The 17,039-nt window shown below is 38.6% G+C and overlaps 1 protein-coding gene across 3 annotated transcripts in view; it reads left to right on the top strand.

The window, feature by feature from the left end:
• GlnRS (Glutaminyl-tRNA synthetase) overlaps nucleotides 1-17,039 on the top strand; it is a 238,513-nt gene that overhangs the window by 52,548 nt on the left and 168,926 nt on the right. The window lies entirely within an intron of this gene.

The raw sequence follows: 17,039 nt of genomic DNA on the forward strand, positions 1-17,039 counted from the left end.
TAATCACTTTGGACCCGTAGGGCCCAAAGTGATTTACTGAGCGCAAACTGTGCCCTCGGGCACAAAATTGCACTTTGCGCCCTCGGTAAAAAAAACATCATACGCGACTCGGGCACCATCCTTCAATAAGCGTTCCCTTCGGGCGCTCATATTTGTACTTTGTCCCTTGTGACGTAATGTACCATTTTTTTGTATTATTTCGCTTATCATGAACTATATATGTTTTATATTACATGGTGCTTTGAAAATATTTCGGCAATGAGAATACACTCACTATTATATTTAAGTTACTACGAATTCGCAATTTTTCTTCCTTTCTGCATATTTATTTTACAAAAGTTATAATAGTATTAGCAATCATGATTTGTATTTTACGATTGTTGTTGAGGATGCATTGTTCAAGGTCTGACTATGTTTAACTTAATGTTCTTATTATTACAATTTTTTTATGCTCAAGGCTACTGTTAGTACAACTTATAGTTATATATATGTACATGTACTCTTCTTAAACAACAGTATAGTTCTTGACCTCCCTTTACGCTGTCGTTTGTCAAGGTGTGTCTTCTTTTTTACAATAATGTGTATGTTGTAATCCATAGTAGAGCTGACATTCACTGATGATAGCTTGTGGTGTTTCAGTAGCAGGATTGCTAAATTATTTTGATAACTTATGTCTTATGGCTTTTGCAGATTTTAAGGAATTATACCATCAGTGAATCTGCTTAGGATATTGTGACTTCGTTTATAAGATTGATGACTCGTATTATATTCTTGAATAGGGTATGTTCATTAAAATACGTATGCATGTTCATATATGTAGTGACGTATGTATCAGCACATATATAATTATTATATTTTTCTTTGTTTAGTTTTATTTTAGTCTCATTGCAGAAAGCGAATTTTTAGAATTTCCAGTAGTTCTTATTATCCTCTCATCATGGTTCAATCTTATTCTTATGATTAATCACGCAATCATACCGTTCTCTGTGATCCTAACGTAAGAGATTCTTCCAGTTAAACAATCGTCTATTTCTTTTTGCTGTTGACTTTTTTGTTTTGGTAAGTGAGAAACATTAGGATCTTTATGAATAAGATAATAATTTTTTTTTTTTTTTTTTTTTATACCGGGTTACCACAACAGCCTACTTGGCCTAGTCGCGGGGGCCACCCACTCACCACCTAAACCTTTTTCCTCGCCTCCTACCTGAATCCATGGGCACAGTGTGAGTATCTCTCCGGTGAAACACCTTGCCAGTTAAGCTGACACTCTCTGCACTGATGGTGCATCGGGTTCACTCACCACTGTGTAGCCTTTCCCCGGAGAAGACTCCATTATTCCAGGACGTCCACTCCTCGCCGGTTAAGCTGGCGCTCTCTGCCGAAGCATCGAATCCAGGCTAATTAGCATCCCCGGAGAAGCCCCGTGTTTCAGGGGCCACTCCTCGCCGGTAAGGCTGGCGATCCCTGCCCGACGCCTGGCATCGGGTCCGCTAATCCCTACCTATAGCCCTAACACTGTTTCGCATTCACCCAGGCCCGAAAACCTGTGGGTCAAGGAAAAAACCCTGGAATTACTCTGAAAAAAAATTCCACGGAAAAACCCGCCCCGAAACAGCCGGGGTTACATAGGAACTTTTCCCGATGAAAACAGTTTTTGAAAAAATCTGCATTCACCGGGAATCGAACCCACGACCCCTAAAACTGCGTTGTATCAGTAACAAGCACGCTTACCACTGAGCCAACGCCGCTCTTATGAATAAGATAATTAAGGGACTATAGTTGAGTGCTCGATTAATAAGAGTTTAAAATTGCAACTGTATTTCTCCATAATTTGAATCCAAATTGCTTAAAGATCTTTTTTTCTTATAAATTCTCATACCTCACATACTTGACAATCTACTAATTACACAGCTCTGTAGTGGACCACAAATTCCCGCACGTATATTTTTTAAATATGTTGTTGTTGTTTATTCTTTTTTCTGTTAATTATATTTTTTTTTCTTAGTGTTATTTTTTTTCATTACATGATTGTTTTCTTTTCTCATAAATACACAAAATTTTTTTTTCTGCATTTCTGAATGAAACCATATCATTTTTTTACTGTGAATAATTTCCCTTGTTGCATCGAACGATTTTTACGTAGGGGCTCAGAAATGTAACTAATTATTAAAATGTTTGGCCACTAGCTGTGCCACTTGCAGTGCCACTGCAGAAGAGCCATCATGGCGTCTTAAATATATGTAAAAGAAATAGTACGAATCACCTAATTTCTTTTAAAACTTATTTTGAATTGGATTGATTGCGCATGCCCGTGAAACAAGATAACGTGAAGAGATGGAAAAGCCACATACGCGGTATAATAAGTTTGCCGTTGATCGTTTTAAAGTGTACATTTCAACAATAACTAATGTGAAATAATAGCTTTTAATGTCTTTTCTTGTTTTACAGGTAAGCGTATAATGTTAATAAAACTATGTAAATTTGTAAGTGAAGTAAATAATGATTACCTTGTTTTACAGTGAAACTCAGTATAGTTATTATTTCCTTAGTAAATAGAAAATAGAAAAATAAGCATATTATAAAATGACATCATTGTTATTAAAACAACGCTATGGAGAAGTTGTGTTTTCATTTTACAGTCATAGAAAAACCAGAAGATCCAAAAACAAACATTTACGTGATAACAGCCATTACTACTCCAAACAATCAAACTTTTACTATACCTGAAGAATTACAGCCTATAGGAAATTACAAAAAGATCATGAAATGCGAGATTTTCAAAAAAGTGAAAACATCTTTTAAAAAAAGGCATGAAAAAAGAGAAGTTTGGATTACTCTATCCAAGGAATTAGAGGAAACTTATATTGATTAAGATAATATTCAATTTGAAGGATTTTTGTTAGAAAAAATTGAAGAAACTAAAAAAATTAAAGTACAGAAGAAAATTTGATAGAGTTAATAGAAACATCAAAGGACAACAAAAAAGAAGACAGACAGCAACATCATAAGAATAAATTAAAACTTATAGAAAAATTTATATTACAGAAATTTTCAACGAAAGTTACAAATGTTCATCAATGGCTAAATGATTTTGAAAGTGAATGTGCTAGCTTAGTGACAAATACAGACATAGATAAAATCGAAATATTAAGATTGTTAATGAAAGAATCTGCTATAGACTGGTAAAACTCTATGATGATAAAAATTCGATGGATTCTGAATGGCGTATTTGGAAAATCAGTTTATGCGAAACGTTTTCAAATAAAGGATAGTCGCCAGTTAGATATGCATTTAATTACAGATATAAACAAGGATCGATGCTGGAATATACTTAGAAAAAAAAAGATTATTGCTAGAAATAAACAAATCTATGGATACACAAACACTTATTAACCTTATTGCCACAGGACTACCAAATTATATAGCAGATAAAATAGATAGAAAAAAATTACAAAAAACAAGTGATTTATTTAATGATATCAGAGGCTTTGAACATTTAATGCGGTAAACAAACTCAACAGAAAAATATGATAATAACACAAACTCCAAAAACAGTTATTAAGAAAACAAACAACCATGTAAAATATGTAAAAAGGAAAACGAAGGAATAAGATTTCACCCTGAATCTACATGCTGGTTTAAAAACAAACAGGAGGACAAATAAAAGAATATTTAACAAGTCATGCAGAATAACCTAATTGAAACAGAATTTATAGAAATGGATCCAAAAAACTAACTTTGCCGCCATTAATCAAGGTAACAGTGATTATCAATAATACGTTAAAAGTACCAGGAATTTATGATCCTGGTGCAAATATATCAACAAATAACTCAAAATTGTTACACTGTAAAAATAACCAAAAAAATTATAATAGTAAAGTAAAGACGATTAATGGCGTGAAAGAAACTTTAGGCATGGTGTCATTAAGAATAAAAATATTTAATAAAGAAAAGTTAGCTTTTAAGAAAGAGGATAATAAAAAATTAAGGCTATGTATAGACTTTCGCGATCTAAATAAAATAATAATCCCACAATCGCAACCTTTTCCTAGAATTGAAGACCTTATGATCAAAACAAGAGGATGTAAATACTTCTCAACATTCGATATGAATTCAGCATTTTGGTCAATACCACTACGGATGGAAGATAAAAGCAAGACAGCGTTTGTAACAGAACAAGGACATTACCAGTGGACTTGTCTACCTTTTGGTTTGAAAAGATCGCCTGCTATTTTTCAAAGAATTCTAAGCAGTATTATTAAGAAGTATAAACTAAATGATTTCGCAGTAAACTATATTGATAATATACTCATATTTTCTAAAACATTCGAAGATCATATTGATCATTTAAAATCATCATTAAATGCAATACTATACGAAGGATTTAGACTAAAATTATCGAAATGCAACTTTGCACAAGACTCAGTGAAATATTTAGGTCATATTATCAAACATGATTTAGTCACTTCCTTAAAAGATAATCTAATAGCAATAAAAAATTTCCCAACACCAAAAACACAAAAACAAGTTAGTCAATTCATTGGAAAAATCAATTTTTGTAACAAATACATCCCTAACTTCTCAATATCATTAGATCCCTTATATAATTTACTTAGAAAAAATACGAAATTTATTTGGGATGAAAAATGTAAAGATGCATTTGAGAAAATGAAAACGTTATTGTGTTCAAAACCTTTACTGTCGATTTTTGATCCTAACTTACCAATATATATATATATATATATATATACACCGATGCCAGTTTGCTAGGTATTGAAGCCGTTCTCAAACAACCACAAGATAATGGAGAAGAAAAACCAGTGGCATATTTTTCCAGAAAATTAAACGAAAGCCAAAAAAAAGGAAAGCTATTTACTTGGAATGCCTGGCCATCAGAGATACGATAAAGTATTGGCACCATTGGTTAGCTTACAAATCATTCACGGTTTACTCAGATCACAAACCGTTGGAAAAATTAAATATAAAAGCAGAGAATGATGAAAAATTAGGTAATCTGACATATGATTTGTCACAGTATAACTTTAAAATAATATATTTACCCGGAAAACAAAATACAGAAGCAGATACATTAAGCATAAATCCAGTGCTAGAACCAAATACATATGAAGAAAATTATAACAAAACAGTTAATCTAATAAAATTGGAAGAAATCAAAACCGACCAATTTCATAATAAAAATATACAAGATAGAAAAAAAATCATTTAAAAAAAATGAGATATTACAAAAAAATAAAAACAAGAGATAAAATTTTACTGTCGAAAAATCTGAGTATAAAACTAATAAAGGATGATCATGCTAGATATTGTCATTTAGGAATAAAACAAATGGAAAATAAGATCAAACCATACTATACAGCAAAAAATTTAACAGATAACAATAAAAAGTTATGCAACAGTTGTGACATTTGCATTAAAAACAAATCAAGAAAAAAATTTAAGATAGGATTAATGTCACACTTGGGACCAGCTACTCACCCGTTTGAAATTGTATCAATAGATACAATCGGAGGTTTTGGAGGTATACAACAAAAAGATACCTACATGTGCTCGTAGATCATTTTTCAAGGTACGCATATATTTTAACATCAAAAACCCAATTTGCAAACGATTATATTAAACTAATTGAACAAATACCACAAAATGAAAAAATAGGAACGGTCTTAGCAGATCAATACCCTGGTATAAACTCAAGAGATTTTAAACAATTTTTAAATCAAGAAAATATACCAATAATATTTACAGCAGTTAATGCACCTTTCTCAAACGGCTTAAAGAAAGGTTTAATCAAACACTCATCAATAAAATTCGGTGCAGAAAAAACGAAGAAAAAAATAAAAGAGCATAGCACACGAATGTACAAAAATATATAATGAAACCGAACACACGGTAACAACATTCGCGCCCAAATACTTGCTAGAAGGAAAAGACATAAACATTCTACCGGAAGTACTACAAAAAAAAAACAATAGAAGACCTATATAAAGATAGGCAAACGGCTTTTGAAAATACATTCAAGTCTCACAACTACAACAAAAAAGTTTTTGACAACAACAGAATATAATATAACTTAAATATTAACGATCTGGTCTATATAGAAAATAGTAATAAACTAAATAGTAGAAAAACAGAGAAACTAAAAATTGGCCCATTTAAAATTATAAATAAGATATCAAGTGTTATTTTTAAAATAGACATAGGTCACAAAAAGACAGAATCAAATTTGTTTCATATAACAAAACTAATACCATATGTCATTCGACAATATTTCGCCCCGTCATTATTGTACTCCGGGGGAGGGGAGATGTAAAAGAAGTAGTACGAATCACCTAATTTCTTTTAAAACTTATTTTGAATTGAATTGATTGCGCATGCCCGTGAAACAAGATAACTTGAAGAGATGGAAAAGCCACGTACGCGGTATAATCAGTTTGCCATTGATCGTTTTAAAGTGTATATCTCTACAATAACTATTGTGAAATAATAGCTTTTAATGTCGTTTCTTGTTTTACAGATAAGCGTACAATGTTAATAAAATATGTAAGTAAAGTAAATAATAAATACCTTGTTTTACAGTGAAACTCAGTATAGTTATTATTTCCTTAGTAAATAGAGAATAGAAAAATAAGCATATTATATATATATATATATATATATATATATATATATATATAAATGTATAGTGTTGACCGTCTTTAAATTTAATGATGACTGTCACGTCATTATTTACAAGTAAATAAGTTGAGGCTGCTTAGCATACAGTCTTAAGGTATATGACTGTACATGTACACATATTTTTAATGCAAGAATGGTAGGTATGTATTTGTATATCTATATATACATTCAAGATTCCAGTATGGCTTTTCAGCAGCAACGCTACAGGTGGCAGAGTTTGGGGCGAAACATTCTTGTCCATAAAATTTTTTGTCTTTCTGAACATTAAGTGTACACTTATTTACTATACAAAAATTTTTGATGCGTTCACTTTTTTTTTTTTTTTAACGTAATAGGGGATGATAATGATAATAAGTAAGTAAATTTTAGTCTTTGTAGGTAAAAGAGAAAAACTTTTTTTTTATGGCATGCTGGGGTATCGTATAATAAAAAGTAGGTCGCATAAATGTGTCGTTTTTCATACCATTGTATTTTGATTGTCTGTATTTCAATTATTTATTAGTATTTTTGCCTCCTCTACAAGTGTTATAAGCCTTTTTTGTTGTAATTTACTTTTGTTATATTTTACGTGGCGTGTCCAAGGGCCGTGCATAAAACAGAAATAACGCTTTTTCATACATATTTACACACGTATATGTTTATGTGTTATCATAAACGGCCTTTTGGGGGGTAGGGGCTTTGAACCGAGCGGAAGAGTTAAGGGCGATTGGAGTCGTCTTCGAGGATATTGATCAGCGGTTGAGATCGAGCAGCAACAAGCACCCTGTGCTAGATACTGTATGCGTGGAATGGTGGTGCACATCGCCCCCGTCGAGCGCCAAATGTTATAAGCGGCCTTTTGGGTGTAAACGGCTTAGAACAACGAAAAGGAGTTGGGGTGGGCGAGAATCCTCTCCCAAGGAGTCAAGTTGGCTGTACAGATGAATCCATGGGGAGAACCCTGGATTGAAGACTCTAGGCGTAGTGAGGTAGTGCTTCTGCTGGATTTTGATGCCACCGCTGGAGCTCGTGTTGCTAGTAAATAGTTGAGCATTGACTCACAGTGGTCGAGACAAATCCGTAGCCATGAGATTCGATTACTAACGCTAAAGAGCCTCGATCAACTCTCCGATTTTTCTAGTCGTTGGACAATAGTGCCACGTAGTGTGGATAATGATGGCGAGAGTGGGTAAAAATGAGAGTCAACGCACTAAGTTTAACATGGTATTAAACATAGGTATTTTATTTAAATTAATTGGTACTCTAGCCGCTACCGTAGCACAGGTCTCGTCAAGCGAGAATCTGGCATAGGCTTGGATTGTGTGATTCGGGCGGATGATCACAAGACGTCGTGCAGCCCTTCTTATATGCAATAAACTACCTTTTTACTTGCGATGTTTGGTAGAAACTAGTAGTTGTCACTTAGCGGGGGGTAGGTAGTACTATCAGGTGCAAAGTTTTAAAATTGGAGCTGCGCGCGACATTTAAAAATCAAATTTATATAAAACGATTGAATTTAATGAAAAGTAGTTATTTTAATAATTTATAATTATTAAAATAACACCCTGAAGGGTGACAGTGTGTTCCGTCAACTTATATAGTTCTATATTGATATATTAGCTTTATCCTCATAATATTTTTTAATACTTTATTAATAATGTTATCATTTGCATCAACATTATTGTTAATGTAATTATTATTATTATTATTATTATTATTACTATTATTATCGTTGTTATTATAATTTTTTTTTTTCATCCAAGGTTTTCTAAAATGCCTTGATACACGATAAAAGTGGTTTCCTATGTAAGACTTATTTATTTCCCCCTAAGATATTCTTAACGAAATTGTCTAAATACCCTCTAAACTGGCAAGACCTATCTCCTGAAACACCCGGCTTGGAATTCGCTTTTGCATTAGTACTTCGAGCCGGGGCCATAGAGTGTTGACCATTAATGTAACCTTCCATCAGATTGTTGTCACCGTCGTGATGTTGCCTTTTTGTCTCTATTTCTGATAGTCCTCTTACTGATAACTTGGTAAGTCAGCGCAGCTTGGATCTGCAGTGGTCATTGAGCTTCCGTCCTCTTAAACTCTATCTGTACCTTGTAGGCACCTTACCTTCGGGCCTTTTCTAGTGTCTTTCTAAATGTTGGGCAGCTGCTGCTACCTTCTCTGTAGTTTGGCACCTTCTGTTCCGAAGCTAAACATCAAGCCTCCTCCTTGCAATCTTTCTTGCGGTGATTTCAGTTGCCATATTGGAAGCATAGCTTTGACTGGTCCTCCTTGTTGCAGTTTTGGGCTATGCGTTCATACTCCAGACACTGGTATCATCTGAGGACTTCAACCTGTCTCCTTACTTGGCAGCTTGTGAATCTCATTAACAACCTCTTCGTTTTTTCTATAGATCTGGCATCAGTCTCTCCAGTGTTTACCAAAGCTACCTTTTGTCCTCTCTTATTCGCTTCTAGTAGCGTCACTGTTCTTATCTGTGGCATACAACCAGGAATTCTACTCAATGCAAGTTCGACTTCAGCCTTCTCGGTCATCGGATCCAGGTCCCGGATTTTTTGAGTGTTACTATTTTCTCGTCTACTTCGACGGATCCTAGCCCTACAACTGTCTTAGCTATACTGCTAATCAGGGCTTTTTTGTTCTTCACTCTTTAAACTTTGAGAAGAAAGTTTTCATTTTTAGTCGTAGTGACTCCTTTAACTGTGATCTTGGCCTTTTTCGGCTTGAAATCAGTCCTTTATCTTCTTTAGGACCTCGGCAAAGCTCTGCCCTTCCCCGACCTTAACGAGTATTTTCTCCTCCTTTTTTCTGGCATTATCTTGTTTTCTGTTGTCACTGCCATTAATTCTTATCTTAGGAATAAGCTCTTGATTTTCCGGGGTCTTATTCCTTTTTTTAGAAGGGGGATTCGGAGTCTCTTTCAGAGCTTCTGGACTGCTGTTCTGCTTGCTTGTCAGTACGCTTTTCACGAACCTAGATCGGATAGAGCGTGCGATTCTTTCTCTTTTTTCTCATCAGTACGTCTTTCTCATTATGTTATCATCACCTTGTTCTAGGAGATTTTCCATCTTCTTTTTTGTCCCTTCACGGCTATCTTTAAATTCATACAGTAGGTGTAATGCCACTTTTGTACCTACCTTACGTGTCATTGCTGTTTTTGTGTACGTCGTTGTTGCTGCTTCCACTATATCTTTAATTATTTTTTCAAGGTTTGAGAATGCGATATTCTCCTTTGTCTGCTCAATAGTTAGTTCTGATCTTAAGTTGATGGCATGCTCCAGATCCATCTCGGTATTATTACTGAAAAAGCTGGCTCCATTGACGATACACGCTCCGATTTCAGTGCTTAGCAGTCTGTCTTGTCAACGGCTGGGCAGGAATGAGAAGCTGTAAGTGTTTTTTATCGGAGGTTATTTTCTCACTTTCGTTTTGGACGCCTTTTTAGCCTTTCCCGAATCTGTGATGCTAACACCAGTCACCTAGGCTTTCACCTAGTCGGAACTGGCAGTGGATTCCCTCGGAGAGGTTACCACCTGAGGTACTAAGTATGCATTAGCGTCGCCCATTATAGGTTTTATTCGGGAACCTACGCAAAAATTTTTACGAGGTGTTCTCCTCGGCGTCTTGGTCCACGGGAACTATTTTATTTCGTTCCAACCACCCACGGGTACAAGCTTCAGTATTAAATTTTGAGAGAGTGCGTTTAGCGCTTTGTTTAAAATGCCTGGCTGATGTATTATGTCAAATTTGTAGCCTCATAGTTCAGCTTTTATCCTGTTAAGAACGTTCATCGCACATGGCGTTTTCTGTAGATCTTGCTGAAATTTTAACACGATGCTCGTAATGATGTAAGAAAGTCACATGTATAATTTAAGACTGTTTTACAACACCTCTTGTTAGGTATTGAATTTTGAAATACCTTCAATTTAACACTTACCCTTATGGAAAAGTCACATTAAAATTGAATTCATGAGAAAATGGTTGGTAGAATTCGTCCAATTTTTTTGCATCACGCAATACCATAATACTGGTATTATATTCAATTTCCAGAGAGATCAACAAGTTTTTCTTGCAATAAAGGGAGTTATCGTGATATTTCATTTTCTATAGAATTTAAAAAAATTATGAGACACTTATTTTATCACTGCATGTAAGATATTAAAATTTTAAAGTAACTAGCTTTGTAGTTTTCAAGAAAAAAATTTTTAAGTTTTTCTGTTTTACACGGGCTCTTATGGAGAGGTTGGCGCGAGCTCGCTGCCAAAGATACGTATTCTTACAGAACTCGTTTAATTTTTTTAGATTTTCGTTAAAAAACTAGTATGTTGAAGCTGACTATATTGAGAGACATTTTCCTAAATTTCAGAAGGCCTAGCTTTGTAATTTATGAGAAGTTGAAATGTAAAGTAGCACATTTTGCCAAAAATTTGATGAAAATAAAGCAAACAGATGACTAGACTTGAACTGCGCATATGCGAGTACATTCTCTCAAAAAAATCAATCGTTACGGTAAGACAAGGATGTACAATCAATCAGCTTGGATCTTGAGACACCAAATTTTTAACGCGTATTGTACCACGATAACCCCCTTGAATAAAAAAAACAGTGTCAGACGCCTACAAATACGTATACAAATGCATTCAAAACAGTCGCTGGCACTGCCGCATGCTCGCTCCCTCCTCACTGCGCTCTCTACATTTTTCCCTTAACTGTAATGAACGTCTTTGAACCGTATATCAGGCTTTTTCGATGTATAATAATGCTTTAGAGGCCCACTATCGCCAACAGCTCGTTATCATTTGTGGGATAGCGTAGCTTTCTGCTTTTTAAGTACCTTGACGTACATCAGCAATTTCGATCTTATCTTATGTCTCCTTGGCTAAGGATTGCGCCTATCACTTAATCTGATGTGTCGGTTGTTACAATAAAGGATTCGTCTATATATGGAGCTGTAAGTACTACCTCATTACAAAAAGCGTCTCTTGAAAAACGAATTTTTAACAATAAAACTTGTGGCTCTTTCCATTCAAATTCAACTGTTTTTCTTAATAATTAAGAAAGTGGTTATGCTATTTTCGCGTAACCTTTAATGAAGCGTCGATAGTACCCTGCTAACCCCAGAAATCGCTTCATTTTTCTCGCATTTGTTGGCTTAAAAAAATTTCGTACCGCTTCTATTTTTTGCTTAAATCAACAAGAGGCGCACTCAGCATGGCTTCCTGCAGCAAATCTCGATTAAGTTTTGCCACATTCCACTAGGTAACGCGCCTCCGGATTACTTCTCGCGAGCTTTCTCCACATTTCTCGTTTAACACAAAGCTGACGTACTGGTGATAACTAGCCGTGTAGTCCTCCAGGACTTGCCCGTCAGACACCCGTGCTGCCATTTGTGATGACACTAGCGTAAGATCGATGATCGTGCCCCGGTTAGCCGGCCGCCTAAACGTTGCTGAACTACCAGAGTTCATGACGATGAAATCTAGCCTTGCGGCCATCTCTAGCACTGGCCGCCCCTGCAGTCGGTTCTCGGCTCCCCCCCTTTCACCACACCTCAAGCACGCCCCGGTCCTGCCAGGCCTGCCACACTGCCTGGCAATGTGATCAAAGCCCAGGCACTTGAAGCAGTGCTCAGCCTTGGACTTGGGCCGTATCCTGCAGTTCATCCAGCCCAGCCTTATCTGATCCATCTTATTCAAGAACGTAGCCACCGTTGCAGGTGCCTCAACGTAGGCCATCCGATTCCCTCTGACAGTGCCAGACAACAGCCGCACCGCATTGACAGGGGCTCTCTCTTCCTCAAAACAGCTTCTAAGTGCATCCTGCACATCCTGCTCTGTTACCGTAGGGTCAACGTCTCTAATCTCGTATGGCAAGCGCGGGGCAAGGGTCCTCACGCCGCCAGCGCTCGCCACAGCGTTTTTTAGCGCGTTGGTGAACGCATCAAGGCAGTCAGACGTGGTGTCTCTCAACTCAGCAAGAACATTACCTTTTCTCCACTCCCTGATTTACCCCACGCCCACCCCGAGCTTGACCACATTGACCCTCTTCATTAGGGCTAAGATCTCGGCATACTTTTTGCCCTCTGCTGGCTTTACGATTATCGCATCGGGCCTGGCTCTCTGACGTCATCCCTTAGCGACCTTCGATGGCTTGGCTTCTGACCTTGGGGGCTTATCCTCCCTAACCTTTTCCTTCACTGATTTCTTTTTTTTTTTACTTTTCTAGACCTCCGTCCAATTTTTCCCACTGCCCGTGCCGCCAACCACGCCGTGCTCTGGTTGCAGCTAAAAGCCAGGCCGTCTTGGCTTTTTCGGGGCCTTTTCTGGCGTAAATTTTGGGCTTGGGGTTTCTCTTCCTCTCCTTCGCTTCCTTTTTTCCTTCAGTTCTGAACCGATCTCTGGCTCCTCCGCTGCCTCAAGCCGATCCTGGTGGCGCTTAAAGGCGCCCACAGCTGTCGCTGCTACCTCGCCGTGTTGGGGTACTTAGCCATAAGCGCCTTTGGGTCATTTATCGCCCTCGCAAGTACCTCAAACGCGATATTGGCGCTTTTTCGAAACTTGACCTCAATTCTACCTTGAATCGTCCACCGAGATCGAGATCAGATGACTCTGCAGCAGTCAGCCCTTTCTTGTCCCAGTTCCGCCATAATTCTCCTTACTATAAGAGTAACGTCTTTGTGGTCCCCCCCAGAATCTGTGATGCCTGCAGCAGCCACCCGGGCTTTCACTGAATCGGAACTGCCAGAGGATTTTCTCAGAGAGGTAACCGCCTGGAGTAGTTGTTTTGCATTGACGTTCTTCATTTTTTCAACTTATTTGAGTGACGTACTGCCCTGCGAAGGCCAGCACTACCCTTTTTTCTAGTAAAGAAAATTAAAAAGGGTTAAAACCAAGGCAGCAGCCCACTCTAAATTCAGAGAAGCATGCTACTTGCTCAGGCTGGCTGGGAGTTGCCACTCTCTCTCAGTCCCACCCTCGGAGACCACCCTGGCGTTGTGTAGAGTAAGTGTGAAAGTGGTGTGTGTAGTGTATGTATATGTTAGTACATCACAGTCAACGCAGCGAGACATGCGCCAGGCATACAATCCCACGACCGGCGCTGACAACCCGCCAAAACGAGCTGGCGTATAAAGGCACTTAAAGTACCACCATGTAGCCTCCTCAGTGGTAGTAAGCGTAGATTAGTCAGTCCACCACATCTTTTTTTAATGAGGCGTGCAGCCAAATCAGATGCGGTTACCCAGACGTACCTGAGCCTCATCGTCTGGCTTTATCCGCTGTCAAGCGCTAGGCAGGGTACTAGTCCTCGAGACCACGAGTCCTTTTTAGGACTCGAGAAGATCAGCACTTCTCGCAAATGGTGGCAAGTTAGCTTGTTAATGCTGTAACGCGTGATGGTCTCCCTGGTGGCTCCATCCTGAAGTAATGCTAACATGGTTCCGGGGTGGATCAAAAGCCACGTGGCATGGGGGGGGGTTGAGTGGGTATTGATGGTTCTAATTTAAAAAATCCACCTAGTCCTACACAACCGCTGTCCCTGCGGTGTGCCTCAATGAATTTCCCCTCCCTCCACAAAAAAAAAACTACTACTAGTACTACTACTACTGTTACTACTACAACTCCTACTACCACTACCACTACCACTGCTTTTACCACTACTACTACTACTTCCACTGCTACTACCCCTACTACTACTTACCCCAGGCGGTGACCTCTCTGAGGGAATCCGCTGGCAGTTCCGATCAGGTGAAAGCCCGGGTGACTGACGCAGGCCCCACCGATTCTGGGGGGGGGGGGGCACAAAGACGTGTCTCATGGCCAACAGGGACTGCTAAATGTTCCATGGCCCTTTCTAACGGACAAAGGACGAAGTGGAAGCCTGTCGAGCATAGGCACTAACGACACCGAGGACAGCAACGTGTCAGTATTTAGCAACCAGACAAGGGAGGAGCTTGCCTCTTTAGAAGAAGATAGTGCTAAGCTCATAGTTAAGCGACAGCAATTGGCTGATAAAGTCCAATCAGCAACGAAAGATATTACAGAGACGCTACAAATGATTAACGATAAGTACGGCAACACAGTGAACGCTGTTAAGAATGGGCTAAAAGCCGCGCTTGAACACCTTTAAAAGGCAGAGGTGCTGAGAAAAGGCTTTCTTTATAAAAAAGAAGTGTATGCAAACGCTTTGAAGTCGTCATTTGAATCCCTGCAGTAGAGGGAACAAAGGCGAGATAATTTTCGACGGTATGTACAGAAAAAAACCCTGAACACTGCCCTAAAACAAATAAAACGAAGGAAAAGAAACAGGAGCCCATCGGACAGCCCTGAGAAACGCTAGCATACTATGTCTTCAAAGAAAAAGAAAACAGGTAGTGGCAAACAAGAAGAAATTTCACTGAATGACGAAACAAGCCAGAAGAAAAAAGTGGATGCGACAACAACAGTAGTAGTAAAGATGGCCGAAGGGCAGACCTTTGCAAAGGTGTTAAGGACGATAAAGGTGAACTTTGACCCTGATAAGGCTAATGTGGCAGTCCAAAGTGTTGTCACTACAAAAAAAGGAGAAATACTTATTAAGGCTAAAGGGAAAGAGAATGTTATTGCATTCCCTTAGCAAATTGAAAAGTTGGTAGCTGGACAGGGTATTGTCAAAATGAGCCAGAAAAAAGTAACACTAGAGGTTTGAGACCTGGATGCTATTGTAGAGAAATATGAGGTGAAAGAGGCTTTCGCTAAAACTTTTGAACTTAAAAACCAGGAGCCAGAAGTAGCTCTCTTAAAACCAAATGCCAGAGGACAAAGGCTGGCGTTGATAAAGGTGGACGAAACAACTACCAGACAAGCAGAAGAGGAAGGCAGGTCACGATTAGGCTCTGTAAGCTGCCGAATTCGAAGAAGAATTGAAGTAACAAGATGTTACAAATACCTGGAATATGGACACGTCTCAGGCAACTGTAAAGAAGAATACAGATCCAAGCTTTACTTCCGGTGTGGAAGCTCAAACCATCGGAAGAAAGAGTGTCCAGGCCCAGCACGGTGCTTTTTTTGCCCAACAACGGAAGATTTTAAAACCAACACGACCTCTCGTAATCTCACGTATACACGTATACACGTACAAATCTATTCAAACGCACCAAAGGACCTCCCCTCCCCCTCGTTTTGTGCCAAACAAATAAAAACAATAGACCACAACAACAACAACTCTATCTTCCACCAATGTATGAGCGAACAGCCCCTCGTGAAATAAAACCCACGTGAATCGTTCCCTCGACCAACAACGGAGACGTCTCAAACTCCACGCACATAACGTCGCCTCGCTCCTTCCCCCGCACGTGTCTCCCATGTGAAGTACTCGCTCGAAGAATAGACGGACAGCCAGACGTGGGGGGCGCGCTCCACGAAAACGTCGAATGCGATAATACCAGACTCCCACCTCCCTCGTCTGTCGGATCCAACCTCCGCCACCCCCCGCAACACACCAACTCAACTCTCTCTCTCTTGGCGATCGATTTTTCTCCCTTTTGTTTTCACTTCGGCACACCCCCACGAGTGCCACGATCGAAAGAGAGCCGCGATCGGCGACGATAAGAAACCTCCCTCTTGACACCTCGCTCTCTACATCCCCGCGCGTACAGGAACCAAACGGGGAAGTTTTTCAAAACAGCCTTTTTCGTATATTATATATATATATACAGCATGATCTGTAACGGTGGCATTTCCCGAGAACCGCGTGTAGAGCGATTTTTTCTGACGCGAACCCCGTTGGAATTAATTTTTTAGGGCAAATAGCTTTTAAATGGGAGCCGATTGAAAATACGTTCCAAACTACCCCTAAATGGGGTTGGAAAGCTATAGCGCGCCCGCATAAACTCGCGACGTTGCCACATTGTTATTGGAGCTCAGTCGGTAAGCAGTGAGAACTATATCCATGTGCGCACGCAAGAGCGTCAGCTACTGCTGGTAACTTGAAGGTTGAATGTAAAAATTTTTACCTTAAGGTAAATATTGTCTGCTCCTTATGTTGTCAGTTGTTTATCCATCACGCGCTTACTGTCTTTCTCACTCTCATGTTGGACAAAAACATCTTTAAATTTTATACTTAAGTAATGTTACCTCGAATGAAAGTAAAATACCATATCAGTAGGGATTTGTCCACTCTACACGATAGTATTTTTGCAAAAATAGTCGAGCTCTTTGTCAAAAATATTGTTGTTAGGTATGTCTTGCTTACGTTCCCGGGTATGTCGTCTGTACACGATTTAAAACGAGTCCATTCATAAATTGCAATAATCAAGTACCCGGGAAGTACCCAGCAAGTGCCCGACGAAGTGCCCGCCAAGTCCCCGCCAAGTA

Source organism: Copidosoma floridanum, unplaced genomic scaffold (assembly GCF_036245765.1).
Source record: "Copidosoma floridanum isolate Cflo_tuat_1 unplaced genomic scaffold, Cflo_Japanese_pri ptg000030l, whole genome shotgun sequence".
In the NCBI taxonomy this organism is placed as follows: Eukaryota; Metazoa; Arthropoda; class Insecta; order Hymenoptera; family Encyrtidae; genus Copidosoma; species Copidosoma floridanum.